Raw genomic sequence first — 23124 nt, forward strand, 5'->3', positions numbered from 1 at the left:
AGACCCACCATATTCCAAAAATCGATATGAGGAAGTTTGATGGCAAGGATCCCGCCACATGGATATTACAGATGGAGCAGTTCTTCGATCTCAATAATGTGCAAAACACACAAAAGGTACGTATGGCAACTGTATATTTGGAACCAAATCAGTTTGTATGGTATCAATGGCTTTGCTCTCGTAAAAAATTTATCACTTGGGCAATTTTTACGGAAGAATTAATAGCACATTATGAAGATACAAAAAGCAACACTTTTTTTAGCCAATTGATAAGTCTCAAACAAAAGGGTTCAGTAATGGAGCACATTGAGGAGTTCCAAAAATTGAACATAAGGGTAAAAGATATTCCAGAGGAGCATAGGATTGATGTGTTCATAGGGTCTTTAAAGGATAATATCCAACATGATGTTCGCCTTTGGAAACCTGATTCATTAGAGAAGGCATTCAGGTTAGCAAGAAAAATGGAAAGCAAAATTATGGCAACCAGGAAGCATACCACTCACAACTATAAAGACGGAAGTGTTCTTGCCCCTAGTCTTCCAAAACCTATAAGGTTGACACCACAACAATTGGAAGAAAAAAGAGCAAAAGGGATTTGTTACAGTTGTGATAGCAAATACACTAAAGGTCATAAGTGTGCTGAGAAGAAATTATTCTACATAGATTGTGAAGAGGAAGAAGAAAAGGAGCAAGAAAGGTCAAAAGAAGAAGATATACTCCAGGAACAAAGCCTAGATGAAGAACAAATAAATCTGACCATATCTTGTAATGCATTGGCGGGAATTACCACTCCTCAAACCATCAAGATAGAAGGACAAATCAAGAAGAAAAAGGTAATAGTGTTGATTGATTCAGGAAGCACCCACAATTTTATTCATTGTAGGGTAGCAAAAGAATTGAATTGCTTCCTATATCCAACACCAGAGTGTCAAGTGATGATTGCAAATGGAGGAACAATAAATTGCTCTAGAAGGTGCCATAATATCAAGCTATCCATGGGAGAATATGTATTGACTAGCCCAATGCTTTCCATTCCAATGGGAGGTGCTGATGTTGTACTAGGAGTCCAATGGCTACAATCCTTGGGTACAATAGCTTTTAATTTTCAAGAACTTTTCATCAAATTTTCTACGGAAGGAAAGGAAGTTGAATTAAGGGGTACTGTAGGGAAACTAGGAAAGATAATCAGCTCTAATGGTATGACAAAGCTTCTAAAAAAGGAGCAAAGAGGTGTAATTGCACAATTATGTTCGCTAGATGTTTCCACATCGGAATCATCTATTTCTCCAGATCTCCAAAAAGTCCTGGACAATCATTCCAAGGTATTTGAGACTCCCAAAGGTCTCCCACCTATGCGTGATCATGATCATGCTATTCATCTGATTCCAGGAAGTGTTCCTCCAAACATCAGGCCGTACAGATATCCCTATGTCCAAAAAGTGAAATTGAACGTATGGTTGCAGAAATGCTAGAGGCTGGTATAATTCAACCAAGTCAAAGTTCTTTCTCTGCTCCAGTAGTATTGGTGCACAAGAAGGATGGATCATGGCGCATGTGTCCGGATTATAGGGAGCTCAACAAGCTCACTATTAAAGATAAGTTCCCCATTCCTGTCATTGATGAATTACTGGATGAATTGCATGGATCAATTTACTTCACCAAGTTGGATCTTCGTTCGGGATATCATCAAATCAGAATGAAGATTGAAGACATTCTGAAAACGACATTTAGAACTCATGAGGGTCATTATGAATTTTTGGTCATGCCTTTTGGCTTTACTAATGCACCTTCAACATTTCAAGGTTTGATGAATTCAATTTTCAAACCATTCCTTAGAAAATTTGTGTTAGTATTTTTTGATGATATACTAATCTACAGCAAGTCTTGGAAGGATCATGTTGAACATGTTGACAGGGTGCTACAACCATTGGAGGAGAAACAATTATATGCAAAAAGATCCAAATGTTTCTTTGGAGTCCAGGAGGTGGAATATTTGGGTCATATTGTATCTCATGAAGGAGTTAAGGTAGACCCTAGCAAAATTAAAGCCATTAAGGAATGGAAAATCCCCACATCCATAAAGCATCTGCGAGGATTTCTTGGGTTGACAGGGTATTATCGCAAGTTTGTTAAGAATTATGGGAGAATAGCAGCACCTCTAACAACATTATTGAAGAAAGATGCATTTTCATGGACTCCGGAAGCAACAAAGGCCTTTGAACATCTTAAAGAGGCAATGTGCCAAGCACCGGTCTTAGCTACACCGGACTTCACAAAAACCTTTATTGTGGAATGTGATGCTTCAGGAAATGGAATTGGTGCTGTTCTAATGCAAGATGAAAGACCCATTGCTTTTGAAAGTCGTCCAATCAAGGGAAAGTTTTTAAGCAAAGCTATTTATGAGAAGGAAATGTTGGCAATACTCCATGCACTTAAGAAATGGCGACCCTACCTAATGGGAAGACACTTCAAGGTAAAAACAGATCATGATAGCCTTAAATACTTTTTAGAACAAAGATTATCCTCTGAAGAGCAACAAAAGTGGGTCACAAAGATGTTGGGTTATGACTTTGAAATCATCTACAAAAAAGGGAAGCAAAATGTGGTGGCAGATGCACTCTCAAGAAAGGATGAGGATGTGGAAGCATTGTTGTGCGCCATTTCTATTATCCAACCAGATTGGATAAACGAAGCAAGGAAGGAATGTAAGAATGATGAAGAAGTGTGGGCACTTATCCGAAAGCTACAACAAGATTCCAGTACGTCTGATACATTTAGCTGGCAAAATGATTCATTATGGTACAAAGATCGCTTATACCTCTGTAAGAATTCCCAGCTAAAACAAAAGATTCTTATGGAATTGCACACTTCTCCCTTAGGAGGGCACTCAGGATTTTTAAAAACTTACCACAGGGTTAAGAAGGATTTTTTTGGGATGGCCTTAAATCAGATATTCAAAAGTTTGTGGCAGAATGTTTGGTTTGCCAACAAAATAAATTTGAAACAATTAAGACACCGGGTCTATTACAACCTTTATCCATTCTAAGCCAACGTTGGGAGGAGGTTTCAATGGATTTTATCACAGGTTTACCCAAGTCTGAGGGAAAGAGTGTCATCATGGTGGTAGTTGACAGACTTACCAAGTATGCACATTTTTGTGCATTATCACATCCATTTAAAGCCAGTACAGTTTCTACTGCATTTATGGAAACAATTCAAAAGCTACATGGAAACCCAAAGATTATTGTAAGTGACAGAGATCCCATTTTCACTGGAAATTTTTGGACAGAATTATTTTCTTGTCTTGGTACTCAGTTAGCTCATAGCTCATCTTATCATCCTCAATCTGATGGGCAAACTGAGATAGTAAACAAATGTTTGGAAGGATATCTTCGTTGCTTTGTATCTGATAAACAGACACAATGGGTCAAATGGTTGCCTCTGGCTGAATGGTGGTATAACACTTCCTTCCATACAGCAACAAAAATGACCCCATTTATGGCACTTTATGGGTATCAACCACCATCCATCACATCATATTTAAGAGAAAATTCTAAGGTTCAGGCAGTGGAACATCACATCGAACATCAACAACAAGTCCTCCAACTCTTAAAGGATAACCTCGTGTTGGCACAAAATAGAATGAAGCAACAGGCAGATCAACATCGCAGTGAAAGAAGTTTTGATGTAGGTGATTGGGTATTCCTACGGCTACAACCATATAAGAAAATGTCCCTAAAGCAAGCTAAGAAGGATAATAAATTATCACCAAAGTATTATGGTCCGTACAAGGTGTTGCAAAAGATTGGTACTATGGCATACAAATTGGAGCTTCCTGCAGCTTCTCGATTGCACCCAGTTTTCCATGTTTCATGTTTAAAGAAGGTTATAGGTGACAAGCTCCCAGTGCAAACAATATTGCCAGAACTTGATGAGGAAGGAAAAATTATATTGGAACCGGAAGCAGTCACAAAAACAAGAACTCGACAGCTACGAAATCGATCAATTTCAGAGTATCTTATCAAGTGGAAGAACTTATCCGCTGAAGATTCCACATGGGAGGATGAGAATTTTATGCAGAAGTATCCAGAACTACTCAAGCGTTGAGGACAACACTTTTTTGAAGGAGAGGGGCATGTTGGGTCCCTATAATACTAGTGATTACCCCATTACTATTGTAGTTATACCCCTTATTTATATTGTTGTGCCCCTATTACCCCCATGTTGTTATTTCTGTGCCCCATAGAATCCCTCTATTGTTATTTTTGTGGCTTTATATTATTATTGTTAGGTCGGCTGGATTATATTGTGACTCCTTAGACTCCTATATATAGAAAGGATGTTTTGTCATTTGTATCATAAAAGAATTGTTCATTTATGTAATGTAAAGGAGGTTGCCCCCTCGAAGAGGCTGAATTCTAAGGCGTTGATCTATCTTTTCTATCTTTTCTTGAGCTGGTTTCATAACATAAAAGGGATGGATATATCTTTAGAAGGGGTTTGATTTTCTATCCCAAAGGCTATAGTTATTCTATAAGGTTTTCAAGTTCTAGAGCTTATAAAATGTATGTTTTTCTTGAATATTAATGAAGACGTTTTTGGTGATTCCAAGCACTCAGATGTGTATTATGTAATTATTTCTTTGTTTAATCTTTCATATGTGTTTCTTTCCTTTCAAACATTGTGTAATTGTAGCTACTGGATTCAATCTTAAAATACATATTTACCTATGTTATGTTAGGAAAATGGTACCTCTATTATTTGGGATTGAAGGCCTTAAAACATGTTCCATGGTTTTTCAACCTCATTTACTTTATCTTTTCATGATTCTACTAGAAGTTGGTGCATAGGATTATGTATCTGTCCAACCCTCTGCATTGGTTTTCTCTCCTTGTATTTCCTCTTTCACCTATACAATAATGACTAATAAAACTATAATCTATGTGTGTCAGCCACCATAAATGAACATTAATTCTATGGAATGGCATATTTTTCAAGTGTGTATTGAATCTTCCTATGAGTTTGATGATTGGACCATATTTTAAAAGTTTTTATGTAATTCCTGAGAAGAACTAATAAATCCTTAAAAAACACTAATATGTCATAGGAACTTAACCTTCTCCTCAACTCAAGGGTCGTCTCTAGGAGTGAAAAAATATTCTGTCATCATTGTTAGGGAACAAATCATAAGATATTTCCCTAGGTAAAAATTTGTGCATTACTTTGTCCAGTGAGAGAAGGAAGTGTGGGTTCAGATCTTTGACCTAAAGGGGTTTTCAAAATAGATATTCTTGCATTCTTGGCCAACAATTCCCCCCCATATTTCTGTTTTGATGTTGGTTATCCTCATCGTGTAGCTCCATTTCAAGAATGGTATACCTATTTTCCTACATTCAGTGGAAGCACATTTGAAATACTGACCCAACACCTTAAGTAATTTCATGAATGCATGGAGAAACATGGTTACTATTCATACATAGGTGAAAATGATTTTTTTCATGTATTATTTTGATAAAGATTTAGGGATTGGTACAAAAACCTACCTCATTGCAACATATATTCATTAAAGATATTTCACATAGAATTAATTATTTTTGTTGAAGTTTATATCCACGAGATTCTATGTTTGAATATTGTTGTGAACATTTTAAAGTTGAATATATTTCTAAAACTGATGATGTTGTCGAATATGTTTGTGGATCTCAACACAAGGAAAACATATACCTACATAAATAAGCATTATCTATCCATAACGAAAAAAAAGGAGACATTGCTAAGCTGCAAACAAACCCTCAAAGATTTTATTCTATTGAATTTGATGGTTCCCCTTTTTATGATTTATTTGACTTAGATGTGGAGTTGGATGTTGTAGAAAAAGAAGAGTCCCAGTCATGGGAAGAAATAAAAAAAAAGGAAGCTAATAATGGGGTTAATGAAGAGACTCCAATTTATGACTTACATCCTTAAAATGGAGAACAATTTCAAGAAGCTAGTAATAAAGTTGACGAGGATTCTATAATTTATGATTCATATGATTCAAAGGGGGATGAGATTGTTGCATATTTTCAAAAGGATCTTCTTACAAGAAAGTGGGAAGAATATTACCAAAGAAAACTTTTTAAATAAGATCCCAATGCTTAAGAGCTAAGTAGTAACTATGTATGCCCTACATAACATTCATGTCAAAAAACTGTTCAAGAAAATGAAGCAATTGCAATTTTTTCTAAACAATTTTATGATCTTGTAGATGATGACATGATGAGAAAGTAGGAAATAAAACCTAGTTTTTTTTAGAAATTATATTTTGATGGGGCTTGCTCTGAGGAAGGAAATGGAGCAGGTGTGTTGTTGATATCTCCAGAAGATTTGGAAAAGGACCTGCTTATAGGAATGTGGGAAGAAGATGAAAAACATCAAACTTTTAAGCAAGCGCCCAAAGTTGATGATACAAGCAATGAGTATGATTGTCTTATGCAAAAATATTCACGTCAGGGATCTGTTTTAGAAAATGAAGCAACCAATGTTTTCTCCCATCCATTTATGACCCAATAACTAACTACATGGCATATTTCTTTAGTCAACAACATACATCAGTTCCAAAGTATGTATTAATTTTTTGTCTAAATTTTCTATGTGGTACGTGCTCGGCTTAATTGATGACTTTTAAGAGTACAATGGTATAAGGTATTGTACTCAGATGTTGGGCTGGTATCATTGGAAGACTAACTTCACTCAACTGAATTAAGCCTTGTACACAAGTAGGAGTAGTAGGAGTTGTATATAAAAAAGTTCACTATGTGTGCATTTGATTTCTAGCTTTTAGAATTTATAGTTCCGAATTTCATTTTTTATAAGGAGAAGACTTCCAAAAAAAAAATATTTAGGGAAATTTTTTAGTTCAATATATTTTTGACTCCATGCCCAACAAGGCTACTAGTCTACAGGTTCTCAGTGCCTTGCAAGCAAGAAACTATCCCTAGTTGTAGACGATGTTGTAACCCCTCTATGTTTCCTAAAATTGTTGTACTACAGAGGGTTTTGGTTCATGAGATCAAACATTATTTGAGACTCTATATCTAGATAAAAATGGAGGAAAAAGAAAAAAAAGTTGAAGCACAAGAGGTGATTGAATGTGGGATTTCCCCTAATTTTAATTTCAAATGGTTAATACTAAATACTTATTGGGCAGATCCACATCTAGGAGTAGCCTCGCCCTAGAGGAGACCTGGTATGGTAATACGCGTGGAAGTTAAATCCAACACTTGCCCCTAAAAATCCAAGGTCCAAAGGGCGCAATTGATAAATCAACAACTACGATGGATTCTGGGGGGTCAAGTATCTTCTCTATGCCCACCCAAGTGAACCACCAAATGAATACATATGGGCATGCCATTTTCCATGCTAGTGTGCTGACTACGTCCATAGTCGGGACCACACTGGGTGATCATGGTAGGAAAACATGAAACCATTTGATGCATCAAACTCCTTTCTTGCTTTCTACCCAATCTGACACTCCTGTGTCTCCTCCACGTCACATATCAACCTACATGGAGCCCTCTTCACATATACAGCTTCCAATTACCTTTGGTTATCAGGAGAAACCAAGTTCAAGAGGGATCTATGCCTTCAGCTCCACAAGAGACCTAAATCCAAACAATGGCATATTTAAGAGCTTGGGAAGATAAGAATTGATCTTTGATCTACAAGGAAAATGACCCATTAACCATAAAAGGAAAATGAGAGGAGCCTCTATATATATATCTAGTGGTCACAAAAGGGCTACTAAAAAATGGAGATAGTTAAGAATTATAGACCAAGATAGAGGTCAAAACATGGTTGAGTGCAGACGAGATCAAGTCGTTGTGGAAGTATGAATTGAGAAGAATATAAGGAAAAATACTATGTTCTTTAAACCTTACAAGATATATACTAATAGAGAAGAGAACAAAAGGATTCAAAGCACATAATTCACAATTGAACCAATAAAGCCTAACAACAATTTCTTCTTTTAGAGGAAGTATGTCAATAGACAGAGCCAAAAAATAGAAATAGCATTAGACAAAATTGGGAGATGGAATTTATAGTGCTGGACCAGAACCCCAAAGTCTTGTAGCTCAACGGAAAATAAATTTCAAAATCCTCTAGGGAATAGGGGACCTAGGATTTGTTAATTGTCAGAGAAGGTACCGCCTATTGATGAAACCTCATAATAGAAATATGGAATAGAAAGCTACAAGGGATGATTTAATGAGTTATTATAAAATGAAGTTAGGCACTAGGGATTCCTCAGTATATAGAAGATTTTTCCATTACCTGGGACCAGTTGCTAATAGAATCCCATGATAGAGAATTGACCTAGGAGGTAAACTATCTTGGAAATCCCAGAATCTCATATCTATTTCTAATTGCATATAAAAAACACCATTGGACTAGGGAGTGTTAAGAGATGTCGACAAAAGAATATTTTCACTCACAAGATATATTAAATAAAGGGTTGTTTTACAACCATTTCCTATGTAATTCCTCCATTATGCTCAGGCATCTCCATCATGATTTGTACAGGGATTTTGATCTTGATGGGTGGAAGGAAGCACCCACAAGAAGAGGAATCTCTAAAAAGGGTCAATTTAAGCAGTTAAATGAGAAAATGACAAGTAAAATGATAGGCAATTTTGGAAGGAATATAATGGCAGAAGTGTATCTAGTTCATCAACCATAACAAATCCAAACAGTGGATCCTAGGTCCACCTCATAAGATGAAAAAAGTCAAGAATGGAGATGGTTTTTAATGGAAATCATGAAAAACTCGTTTATTTCTACAATTTGGTTAATATTTCAATTTTAAGAAAGGAATCAAGTTTGTTATGTAATAGTAATGAAAGTTAGGCTGGTCGCATGCTCATACAACTATGTAGTATAGACAACTATAACAGTCCATATATTTTTGTAATTGTTCATGTCTTGTCTCTCCCTAAAAGGGGGATGAATATCTCATTAGAAGGGATTCGATTTTCTATCAAAAAGGTTGTTTTTGTTATGCAAGTTTTTCATGTTTTGGATCTTATCAGAGGTATGTTGTTCTTGATGATTAATGAAGATTTTTTTTGTGATTCCAAGCACTGGCATGTGTATTAAGTAATTCCTTAGTTCTTTATTATTTCATATGAATTTCTTTCCTCTTGAAAATTTTGTAATTGTAGCTGTTGGATTCAATCTTCAACAACGTATTTACCTATGTTATGTTATGGAAAATGGTACCTGTAATGTGTGGGATTGAAGGCCTTAAAACACACTCCATGGTTTATGAACTTCATTTTCTTTTTCATGTTCATGATTCTACTAGAATTTGGTGCATAGGATCTATGTCAGTCCAACCCTCTGCATTGGGATTTTTTCCTTATATTTCTTGTTTCACCTATACTACAATGACCAATGAATCTACACTCTTTGTGTGTCAGCCATCGTAAATTAACATTAAGTTTTGTGAATGACATATTGTTTAAGAGAATACTGAATCTTTCTTTGAGTAGGGTGATTGGACCATATTTCATAAGTTTGTATCTATTTCTTGAGAAAAATGAATAAATCCTTAAGACACACTAAGATGTCCTAGGCACTGACCCTTCACCTCAACCTGAGGGTTGTCTCTAGGAGCAAAAACACTCCTTTCCCTTTGATTAATCCTTCTTCATTTCCTTCTACATAATATCATACTACCAATGTTGTGATTTGTTATATTAATCGACAATTGGTGTGAAAATCATCTATTCATTCCAATTCCAAAAGTACTCCAATTGTTTTAGCTCAAAACTCCCTTCCTCCTACTATTACTCCAATTAGTACTTCTTAGATTAATGTAGTACAATCCACATCAACTAGTAAATATTAGTAGCCTGCAAGTAAGAATAAGTGAAAAGTAAAATTTAAACAAAATCCCCCTCAATAGGAAAAACAAAAAACTCAATCTCCTAAGGAAAACTGTAAACCTCGATATCCTTGTCTTATCTGTGATGAGGATCATTACATGAAGGAATTTCTGCATCTTGTCGATGTAAATTGTTTTATCAAAGGAATTTCAAATGTGCCTATTGCTTTAATAGATCCTTTTCGTACTCAATAAACCCAAATGGTTACACAAATCCCATCCTATTCATTACATTTCAAAAGATGATGTGTCAAGAGATAGTTTCAGTGACTACATGAGCCAAAGACTATAGTCCTTTTGTTGGAACTACTATTGATCAACTTTCCTCATGTACACCACCTTATTTTGGTCCTCCACAAAGAGAGAGACTAAGTTCTAATGCATTAATCAAACCCCCTCCAAAGGGTGTTATTCATAGGCCATCTTTCAATTGACATTCTAGGGTTTCTCAAAATTACAACAATGTAGAATATTTGTCTCAAGACCCTCATATAATGTTCGTCGTTGATGCCCTTCAAATTTTCTCTATGCAACGAAAATCGCTATTGTGGAATATTGGTGGAATAATCTATCTGATTTGATTCTAATGGTATTTTAATTGGGGAATTGTGTACCTAGGCTCCCACACCAACTTGAATTCGAAACCATATTTGTACATGGAAAATAACTTTTTCATACTGTCATGAAAGAAGGAACCTCAACATGCATAATGTCCATGTCTTGTTGGAATCCATTGGTTCTCATTTGCTTAACTAGTCACCGACCACATTGAAAGTTTTTAATGATAGAGTATTTAAGCCTTATGGAATCTTAAATGTGTTTCACATTAAATTAGAAGGTAAAATGGTAATAATAGAGGTAGAAGTTGTTGATGGAACTCTTGACTAAAACATTTTAATTAGTCATAATTGGATCTATTTTATGTCTGTGGTAGTATCTACTCTTCTTTTTGTACTATATTCCCCCCATCAAGGGAATATAGTCATGGTAGACCAACTTGTTTATTATTCTTTTGATCCACGTTTAACTCGTAATGTACATTTTGTGTGTAAACCTTCATGTCTTATGAGAATGTTATGTGGGTCCTTTGAAAGATTCAATCTTAATGGGTAGTTTTCCTCTCCCACTACCCAACATTTCTCCTCATGTCACTCTGATTAATATGGTTTCAACTAGCACTAGTGGACCTCTTGAATCTTATGACCCTTTCATACTCCCTAGTACATTAGAATATGAAAGTTAAGGTTACCAAATTCCACTTATTCCAAATGAATCTATTTATGAAGAAATAAATTTGGCCTCTACAACTACTAGTGAATGCAATGACTGAATGAATGTGGTATTAGATCAATATACTCAATATTCCTGGCTTATTTCCACTTCATCTCTTGATCATTTTGATGATGTTTTTCCTACTGATGAGAGTATGATGGAGATTATGTATTAAAGAGAAACACCATGGGATGATAATCACAATTGTTCCTCCTTTCTCCCTGAGCTTGAAACTAATCAAAATCATTTCAAAAATTTGATTTTACCTCATCTAACCAGTGATCCTCAACATTGCATTTTTGTCCATCATGTCTTATCTTAAGGGAATTTAGGAAAAATATTAGTAAGCATACCTATTTCCATCACGCTAAAACCCAGATCATGGAAAATTTTCATATAGGTTCCTCTCAGCCTTCTGAATAAATTTGAACTTAAATTGCCATATTTAAAGAATTTTGTGATATTTTGTCTTCTTCTTGCAAATAAATTCCTATTATTGACCCACGAATTGTCATTCAGAAAATTAATACCTACCTTGACGCTAAGCACGTTTAGCAAAAAAATTTCCACTACATTGATGAAAAGTTGTTGCAATCATAGATGAATTTGAAATTTTTCTAAAGGAATATTTGTTTATCCTATATCTTTAACGGATTATGTTTCCAATATTGTCCAAGTCATGAAAATCAAGGTATAGTATGCATATGTGCTGATTATAAGGATATCAAAAGAGCTTGCCCTAAAGATAATTTTCAAACCCATTTCATTGATCGTATTGTCGATGACTATGTTGGAAGTGAAATCTTCTCCTTCATAGATGGGTTTTCTAGCTATAATTAAATTAACATAAAACTAGCTTTGTTTCTCCTTGGGGGTCCTTCTCATATAGAAGGCTTCCCTTCAGCCTTAAGAATTTTAATGAAAATTTTCAGAAATCTATGCCCTTTGCATTCCATGACATTAAGCATAGTGTACAACCATATCTTGTTATTTACCTACACATTCCATGTACAATCAAGATCATCTGACACATCTGAGAGCTATTTTTTTTTTTTTCGTTACTACAATATTTGGTTAAATCCATATATATTTTTTTTGTGTGGAATTCATACATCTTCTAGGTTTCACAATGTGTAAGAAAGGGATCATATTTTATCCCATGAATTTGAGGCCATTTTTAGTTTACCTCCTCCTTCCACTTTGCACCAACTCCAAAGGTTGTGAGGTAAGGAAAATTTTTTATGTCGTTTCATGCCCAATTATGTTGTGATCACTAAATTTTTTAGTCAACCATTGAAAAAATGTTTCTCTTTATTTGGGATGAAACTTCTCAAAAGGAATTTGATTCTTTGGAAAACTTATTGACTCACTCATTGTTTTTACATCCCCAATATTATAATTGGGAATATTTTTTATACTTATCTACCTCAGAGGGTGAAATTTTCACTGTAATTGTCCATGGATATGATTTGTATTACAAACATCTCATTTAATATCTCATTAGCAACCTCACCTTTTCAAGAATAAAATATACATATGTGGGGAAATTGGCATTGGCATTTGTGCAAGTTGTTCAATGATTCCATCACTACATTTTATTATACAAAAACATTGTCAGTTCTGATTGCAACCCTATGCAACATATTTTTACTAGACAATTACTAGGGGTAAAATACTCCAAATGGATTGTGATCCTTCAAGACTTTGATTTGGAATTCAAAATAGCCAAATCTAAGAACTCATTAGTTTTTGTTAAACTAATTTTTTACCTTCACTATACTAAACAAAAACCATCGTAGAAAATTCATTTCCTAACTAATCTCTTTTCCTAACTAGTTCTTCTAACCGTTGGTATGGGTATTATATTATCTATCCCAAACCCAAAACTTTCAACTTGATTTATTATGAGTTGAATGTCATAAAACCTGATACCAAGCTCAACAATACATTTTTTTTATGATGTCCTTTATTGTGGTGGTGTTGACTTAGTCTTTTGACGTTTTTTAACCCATGAATAAGACAAAAGAGCTCTTAATTATTTCCATGATGGAGCATGCAGTGGTCATATATTTGGTTTGGGTATACCACTTCCCAAAGAAATTGGGTGTAGGATATGTTTGGCCATCTCTCTTTAAAGATTATATATTGGTAGTCCAAAAATATCACTTGTGTCAACTTTATAACCATTATATGTGCACAACTCTTGCCCCACTTTACCCTATAGTTACCATTATCCCTTTTGATAAATGGATCATTGACCTCATGGCATGTAATGCTAGCTTAGCTAAGGGGCATCGATACATTATTTTTCTTGTGGAATATTTCACTAAATGGGTCGAGGTAGTTCCTACATTCGCTAATAATGGGTTAGCTACATCCTTTTTTGTATTAAATAAAATTTTTGATAGATTTGTTGTGCCCCAAGCCATTATCACCAAACATGGCTCACATTTTAAAAATTATAGGATGTTGGAATTATCTACTAAGTTGGTTTTATGCCATGAGAACTCAACTTCTTGTTATCCATAGGAAAATGACCAAGTAGAAGTAGTAAATAAATTTCTTACAATGATGCTTCAATGAATGATAGGATTCAAAAAATGAATTGGAACCTAATTATTTTTTCGTTGTTATGGGAATATCAAACCTGAACTAAAACAACTACTCGATTTATGCCTTTTCAGCTTGTATATGGCTTGGAAGCTATCTTATCCATTGAATGTGAGATTCCACCTTTGAAAATAGTCGTCGAATTTCTCCCTACTACTTTTGATGAGGAAGAAAATTTATTATATTTAACACTTAGATGGAACTCATCATGATACCACTTTGGATAATGAGGCTCAAAATAAACGTATTAAAACCCATTATTATATAAATGTTAAACCATGGGTTTTTTCTAAAGGTGACTCAGTTCTTCTATATGACTAAGAGCATGATATGTTAGGAGATGGTAAATTCAAGCCTATGTGGCATGGCCCTTATATTATTAATCATCTATTACGAAAATGTTCCTATGGGTTAGTTTACTATGATGGAATTCCCTTAGGAGAGCCCCGAAATAAGATTTACCTCAAAAGGTACTATGCTTAGAATTTTTCTACATGGGTACTTAAAATATTGCTATATGTGTACAACAATCTCTTCTTTCTTGAAAATTGTTTTTGTCCTTCACTACTTATCTTTCCTTGTGCTTGGTTTGTATATGTTGGCATCCCGTTTACCTTATCTTGTATTTGTTGATGGTTCTATCTAGATTGTTCATAACCTTGCATTTTCCATAAGGGAAATCTATACACCTACTAATGAGTTGGTAAATTTACATGGGATATATATTTGTCGTAAAAATGACAATGTCGAAAACAATAATATAGTTATTAAATTGTTATATTATGTCATTTCTCTTATAATTCATTGCTTAGTTGTTAGAATTGATTCTCAACTCAGAGTATTGCAATTAAGTAATGTTTGTGTCATCAAAAGTCTTAGTATTTTGTGAGTATTTTTAAGCGTTCATCTCTTGGAAAGAGACTTTGATTACCTAGAATATCAAAACGTTCCAAGAAATATCAATACGTTAAGAGATACTCTGGAAAATTATGTATTAGATAGAAATTTATGAAACTCATAAATTCAAAACATTCACATTTCATAAGATAGTAGCTGAATAGAAGCCATTTTCCGTTAATAGTTTTTTCAAAAATGTTTCCACAAAAAGGGTTAGGACAACATAAGGCTCGTTGTGTTTTATTATCAATTACATGCCATTAAAACAAAATCTAGATAGGCTATTCTAATCAATCCCTAGGATAATGCTCATGTAGCATATTAATTATCAAACCAATCATCAAAGTAGATGACTCATGCACTTTGAAACCCTAACATATGGCTTTGATAGCACTAACATAGATCCTTTATCCATGTATATGCTATAGCTAGAGTATGACCCTCTAGGTTTTTCTCCACCTCTTGGAGCTCTTTTACTACTTCACTGCCAACATCACCTAACTCAGACTATTGGCCATGATTATCGATGGGAGATATCCCAACTAGTTGAATTGGTCCAATATCTCCATGTAAATGATATAAGTCTTAACACAAGAAAAACAATCAAAACAAAAAAAATGCATAGAAAACAAAATATGCCAAAAATTCCTTTTTACCTGATGCATCCAATTGATCTGCTTGGGAAGAGTTAGCTTTGGATATCTTTGAAAATCCATACCTTCATAATATGGATAGTCCTCAATAATGATCAATTGCTTCTACTACCATTTCAAGTATGTGGGACCAAATGAATGTTGATGATGACCTCCATGGCATTCCATCAACTCAATCCATCTCATCATACAAGGAAATCTTGGTGTGAGGCCATCCACACCCATAACTGGAGGATGCATGAGAGGCACCCTTTCCAGGAAAAAGGATACTAAAATGGACCCATAGATAAATTATTTCATTTAGCCTATCTTGCACTTGGTCAACTAGTATTTCATGTTTATTGCTAGCCCTTAACATTTGTTAAGAATAGTAGGCTCCATGCATTCCAAAGCATATTGAATTCACAGTTTAGTAGTCAAATGAAGAGTTGCACTACGTGCTACATGGGTGATAGTGAATAAAATGATCCTTAGTACAATATCCAATACATTATTGATTAAAATATTTCCACTAATTTTTATTGTTTCTGAAGAGGAATATTTTATGATATAGTATTCAATGGTTTCACCACCTCCTCTAGAAAAAACTAGTGAAATGAAAGATCCTCTTCCAAAGCATCCCGCCAAAAAATATGTATTCCACATCAATTGTAACAATGTGGTCCCCAACTTGAAAAATTTTCATCTACATCCCACATCCTCACCAATTTCTCTAGTAACTATAATTGAGCCCTCCTATGAGGAATCAAGCATAATTTCATTAACCCACATTCATGACACACCAACAACATATTTCGATCATTGATTTCAATTAAATATTTCGGTTCATGCTTGATTTCCCTCCACTCAAAGATTTTTCTAATCAAACAACCTAAAAGCATAAAAGGGAAAACTTATTAGTCCAATGGTAAGAGGAATGTTTCATTTGTCTACTTTAAAACTTAAACAAACTTTCTTTCCAATGGGTGTTGCACCTATCTAGTTAGAAACAATGCAACACTATTGCACCTTTCATGTTCGAGACCGATGACAGCCATAGGGTGTCACAATTACCGATATGAGAAAGGTGAAAATCTAGATATGAGATTATGATGAAGAAGACTCTAAAATAATCTATATTGTAACTCTGGTTAAGTGTTGAGGTATTCATACCTAATGACTAGTAGCATATATGGCTATGTTATAACTAGGCCACTAGGAGGATAAGGGGTTTCATTCTTTTTTACTATAGTTGTTCCATGTATGAGTGAAAATAGCTGAGAGGGATAGGATATAGAGAACATAGAGAGGATTTATGTACTATAGTAAGCCCACAGGCCATACGAGATATCAATTTGTACTCACAACCATTTTCTATTCAAAGAAAGATAGGATAGTGGTCAGACCTTCAAATTGGGCTTTCTCCTCAAAGGCTTCCCAAGTCATATCTTGTATCAAATCATGGTATGTGAGTTTTTATTTTGTTATCCTCTATTTTCTACATAGTTTTAATTTGCATGTGTAGACAATTAACAACAACCTGCATATCCATCAATCTAAAGAGAAATAAAACCCTAATATTGTAGGCTTTATATTTTTAAATATAGTTTTTTGAGATATATTGTGACGAATTGTCCAATGAAATATCCATGGTTGTTTACAGAATAGGTGTAATTTTGTTTGTAAACATTTACATGTTGATTTATTTCAAAGATAATAAAATGTTAAAAGTAATATAGAGCCAAATATGGGGGAGATGTTATAGTAAGTGTAAATGAGTGCCAACATTTTTTTCCTTTTTTTTGTGAATTAATTTTGTATTTCCTTAAGAAACCAAAAATTAATACAAAATCCATATGTTCATAGTTCAACTAGGACACCCATAAGTGGTCCCAATATCCCACAAGAGAAATTGAATCATTAACGACTTACGAGTGATAATGTTTGATAAAAATACATCAGTCATTGGAAATAAATAAACCTATCTACTACATATTTTCAAATATAAAGACTACAAGAATATATCATACAGTTCACGAATCCAAATATGTGACAGAGGAAGGATCTTTGGCATAGGAACCTAGAGGAGATTGTTGTTTTACATCACACTGAAGGTGGCTCTCCAATTGAGCTATTCTTGAATCCAGAATCTCCAATCACAAATGTTCATATCTCTTTTCATGCTTCGCATTATTAATGGAAGTAAAGATGTTGTGCTACTCCTCATACTTTTATTTTATAAATCTTCCTAGTAGGACCTTGGTCTACTAAGGAAGGGTGATAGAATTGAGGTATTTTCTCTCTCTTCTCCTAGTCTGACAAGGGTTAGGAATTCATTGGGAATCCTCATCAAGGATATCAAAATTAGAAAATTCTTGAATAATCAACAACGAATAGGGACTCAATGTGCATAACTGAACATGAAATTTAAGAGTGGGTAGCCAAATTATATAGGGATGCAACATCCTTTGCGTTGACCTAAGCACAAATTCTTCCTTGATTTTTTCTACCTCACTTGCCTTGGAGGTTATGCATGCACTACCAAGGCATGCTATCCTAGAGAAAACTAAAGAATTTCAGGGGACAGAGAAAAAAAGGTCAAAGAGAAAGAGCCAAAGATAAGGGAGGATTTATAATAGATTAGGCGAGTGATGTAATATACCCATCCTATAACCCTTAAATTTTTTGCTGAGCATATGAAAGTATACACACACACACACATATATATATATATATATATATATATATATATATATATATATATATATATATATATATATATATATATATATATATACACACAATTTTATTATTTCAACATGAATATTTAATATTTAATAAGAATTCTAGTGAATTTATAGGTTCTCTGTTATAAAGCTAGTCCATCCATATAAGTTAAATGACCAATGATTGTTAATACACTTATAGACACTTCATTAAGGATATCCTAAATCTATAAATATAATTTGTTAGAATATCATGGGCCAATATTATCGTTTACCAATACCACATGCCAAAAAGCATAACTCATTTCATATAACACTTGTTCATATCAATTTTTTTTAATAAAATAATTTCCAACAACATTTCTCATAGTTATGTTTGTTTCACAAAATTAAACCTAGGTGGGAGAAATTATAACCATTCTTCCAAGCCGATCAAGATATCCTCAAATTTACAACATCACATTTTCAATTATTTTTATATTAAATAGATAAAAAAATTGAGTATTATACATTTATATTCGATAATAATTTATTAATTATTTTTCCTTTATTAGATAAGTTGCACCATTGAATTTAATACCATTTTTCATGTTCTATTCATCCCACCACAAATATATATATATATATATATATATATATATATATATATCTAATGAAATCTAGAACAATTAACTGTGAATGTTTAAATGGTAAGTGACTTTAGCTAACATGTTATTGTATTTGAATTGTTTTTTCTTTCAGTACCAATATATCATAGACACTGTGACAAAGACCAATTACAATTATCAAATAACTATATTGATTTATATATGAAACTTTATAGGTAAATCACTATGTCATTTTGTTCAAATTATACTTAATATGAAAGGAAACGAATGATGGTATTAATGCTTCAAACTTGTATCTTACTCTTTGCATATTGTCTCAGGTAAAAATAGTTTTACCATTTTAAAATGAAGAGAAGAAAAGTTGTTACTTTGTACATGTATTCTCGTGTTAATTTCTCTTTTCCTTTTTAAAAGTTAACAATCATTGCTACTTATATCCATTGATTACTAGAATCTATATATATATATATATTTGGGGAAGAGAAACAAATAATAGTTCCTCTCTAGTAAATATTATGGATATGTTTTTATTTTGTTTTTGAAAATTATAAAAAATTAAATAGGTTCCAATTTTACTTAATTTTCAAAAAAAATTTAGTAACCAGATAATATATTTAGTGTAATATACATAAGATTTTTTTATAGATTTTTTTTTAAATTACTTTTATACAATAAGGAGTATTCTACTCTATTAGTATTTTCTTAAAACTTATTGTTTTTTTGTTTCTAATATTAGAATCAATACTGAAATAAATATTTCTGTGATTAGAATAATTATTTAATACATTATACTGAACTAACTTAATTTCAAACTACTCAACAATTATTTTATTTCAAATAATTAAATAAATCAACAATATAATAATGTATATGATAAGAATATTTATTTAATATATTATAATGTATTAATTTAATATCAAACTATCAAACTTTTTAGCAATTTTTTTAAGAATAAACATTTTTTAAAGATAAAAAAATTAATAAAAAAAATTAAAAAAGAATAAACATATATGTAAATAAATAAATAGTAACGATGAATAATAAACATATTTGTAAATAAGTAACGGAATTTTTCTACTCCCAACCACAAATTTGACTAACAGGATTATTATGGATTATTTCCCTGAGCCCACTTCTATGATGTAAAAATAATATAGTCTAAATTTTCACTTTATCAAATTTATTTTCTCAGTTTTCAACTACTAATTTCTTAATAATTTTTTTCAAAACCTCTTTTTGGTTTCTCCCATAGAATAAAGAATTTTTTTATTTATATTTAGTAGAATGAATTTCTCTTTCTCCATTTGGCAACTAATTGCCAAAAAATACGGTGGCTAATTATGCACCTTGGTCAAGGTTTTTCCATGCTACTATAAGAATAATAATTGAAATATGTCGCAACTAAATCTTTTACAACATAAAGTGTTTATTTTTCACAAATGGTTTAAGTAGGAAGTTATCAAACCTATTTTTAGTTATTTATTTAATTATAATATTTTCATAGTTAACCACGTTCTTTAAACAACTAATAACTAACCATACCAAACTATTTTCATATGGGGTATCCCATTTCTTCCCCACCTTATGTTTCAACATCATCTTCAGTGTTATAATACAGTTTAAAGCCTTGAAATAATGAAGGAAATGCCTTCTACATTTCATTTTCCATGTCCTTTATGGACACTTTAAGCAATGTCATTCATTTTTTCATGCTTTGGAATTCCATCACATTCCTACATTGTTGTATATTTCTTCACAAAGATTCATAATCTATATTGGATCATTATATTGTTTTTCATCCATATCGGTTCTTTTAGAGTGGAAAAGGTGGAGGAATAAACTCATACGACCATTCTTACCCTTGGGACACAGTTTCACAAAATAGGGTCTGAAACCTATCAGAAGTGTTTTGAGGCATAAAATGATGTTTTTTGTGGGTAATAGTTTTTCCCTTTAGGGAAATATTTTTTTTCATATTCTACACAGAGATATCTTTCCAATGATGAAATAATTACATCAATCAAAGTCAGGACGTGAAAGTTATGCCACTCAAAAGTTGACCATCTTGTTTTCACTACCATACTTTTGAGAGGATGCCACATGAACCCCCATAATTCATGGAAAATATATAGCCACATGACTATGATGAAGAAGACTCTAGAGGAGAATCTATTGTAACTTTGGTTAAGAGTTTAGACATTTAAACCTAACAACTAGTAGGCTATCGGTTGTGTTATAACCAAGCCACTAGAAGGTAAAGGGGTTCTAGTGTTTCGAGTATATTTTTTCCATAAATAAGAATAACAATTGTGAGGAATAGGATATAGAATATATAGAGATGAATTTTGGAATGTATGAGTCATAAGAAATAAGAATACTTCTTTGTTCTCACAAACATTTTCTATTTATAAAAAGAGCTAAACGTGACCTTGCCTTCTAGTTGGGTTTTCTCCTAAAAGGGTTTCCTAGGTCATATCTTGTGTCAAATATGTGTGTGATATTTCATTTCATTTTTATTTATTTTCTGCATAATTTTAATTCACATGGATATGTTATTAACTGTAATCTATAGATATAAACATATAAAGAAATATAAAACTATAATATTGTAAAAATTTTGGAATTTTTAAATATAATTTTATTGTATATGTTGCGACAAAAAATGTTCATTGGAATATCCATGTTAGTTTATTGATCATATTAGTATCAAAGTAGGTTTCGTTGGGTATATTTTGGATATATATAGGGGATCTATATTGACATGTCCTAAATTCATCAAAACCCTAATCATGGCCAATGAATCTATGAATTACCATCCTGATCCTATAGAGGAGAGGTTTTTGTGGCTGGAACAATAAGTCATAGATATAAATTTAATGTAGATATCCTCATGATGACCCTGAGAAATAAGCTTGGTATATTCAAAGAAGATGGCAGTTCTAATATAGAGGAAAGTTAGAATAGGGATTGGGAGATTGAGAAGAAATAAAGAACTAGCTGAAGAAAGAACCTCGAAAAGATCAACCTAGTTCATGTGCCATGAATTGGTCACAGTCCCTTTTCAAAATGGAAGTGAAGGTTGATATTAATTTGCACTAAAGAAATATCGAGTCTAGGAATCTAAATCACTGGTTGTAGTAACTTGAAGTGTATTTTAGTGTTTATCATATAAAGGAGGAAGAAAATATTTCATTTGTCTAGCTGAAATTAGAGGGCCATGAACTAACATGGTGGGAAAGACATGCGAAGACCTTGAAGCTAGAAAGAGAGACTTCAGTGACTAAGTAGGATGAAATTAAAACCCTGATTAAGTCATAGTTTTAACCTATTGGGAATGTAGATGACTAGTGGATCTAGTGGCACTACTTTAAGAAAAAGTTGGGGCAATGTGCGCAGGAGCACACCATAAGGTTCAAAAAGATAGCCATAATGTTGGGCATCTCCCCAAAGAATCCAAATGTACTTCTAAAGTATTTGAAAGGTCTACACCATCATCTGTATGAGAAAGTGATGTTGTTCAATCCGAAATTGGTGATTTATGCTTATATACATGCACAATATGTGGAGAAGATTGTCTTGAAGAAAGTGAAATCAAGTGGATTTTTTGGACACCTAATCCGCTAAGGGTTGGTGTAGAATGTGAGCAATAATTGGAGTCCAAGAGACAAATTTCTATATTAATAAAAAGGGTCACAAGGAAATGTATAAATATGTAAATATTGTTAACAGAATGCAATTCACATTTATCCTATTTAGGTGTCCATTCCATATATATGTTTAACATGGTATTATAATAGGCGTACTCTCTTCCTGCTCAAATTTGAACTACTAGTTTCCCTATATTTGTATGTCAGTTCTTCCATCATACCTACCTCCATTCCTCAAGTATGTCATTCCTTAGCCATGTCTGCAGCGATTTTTTCTAAGATATTAGCCCCTGAAATAATGTTCTACTATGTCAACTATGTAAGGTAGAAAGGAATATGCTCTATCGATATCTTGAATTAAGCTCAGATATGTGCCCGTCTGTTCATTTGATCTTATTGTCTTTTTTAGAAAACTAGTGCCTATCGGACAAAATTGTCAGTATCAAGAAGTTGAACATTACAATTACCTCCTCCTTGACTTTCTCTGCACTATGTGATCCTAATTTCCACTTATATTAATGCAATGCCACTAGCTAAGTTTTGAAATTCCTCCCTATTTTCTATTTAAGGCATGTGTGTAAATAAATTCAAAGGTGGTCAAGTTATCTATCTAGAAAAACATAAAATAAGCTCGTGACATATCTTATTTTGTTCCATTTTTCTATATGTATTCTTCCTTAGTTTGGGAATTCAAGGGTCACATTACATCTAAGGATCACAAAATAGCACCAACACTCACAGGCTATGGCAACATGCTTAGCCCCAAAAGCATCACTTCAACATTGACGAAGCTAATACAGAACTTGG

The sequence above is a fragment of the Pinus tabuliformis genome, chromosome X (assembly GCF_031772625.1).
Source record: "Pinus tabuliformis cultivar Carrire ecotype Pingquan chromosome X, CPIR1, whole genome shotgun sequence".
In the NCBI taxonomy this organism is placed as follows: domain Eukaryota; kingdom Viridiplantae; phylum Streptophyta; class Pinopsida; order Pinales; family Pinaceae; genus Pinus; species Pinus tabuliformis.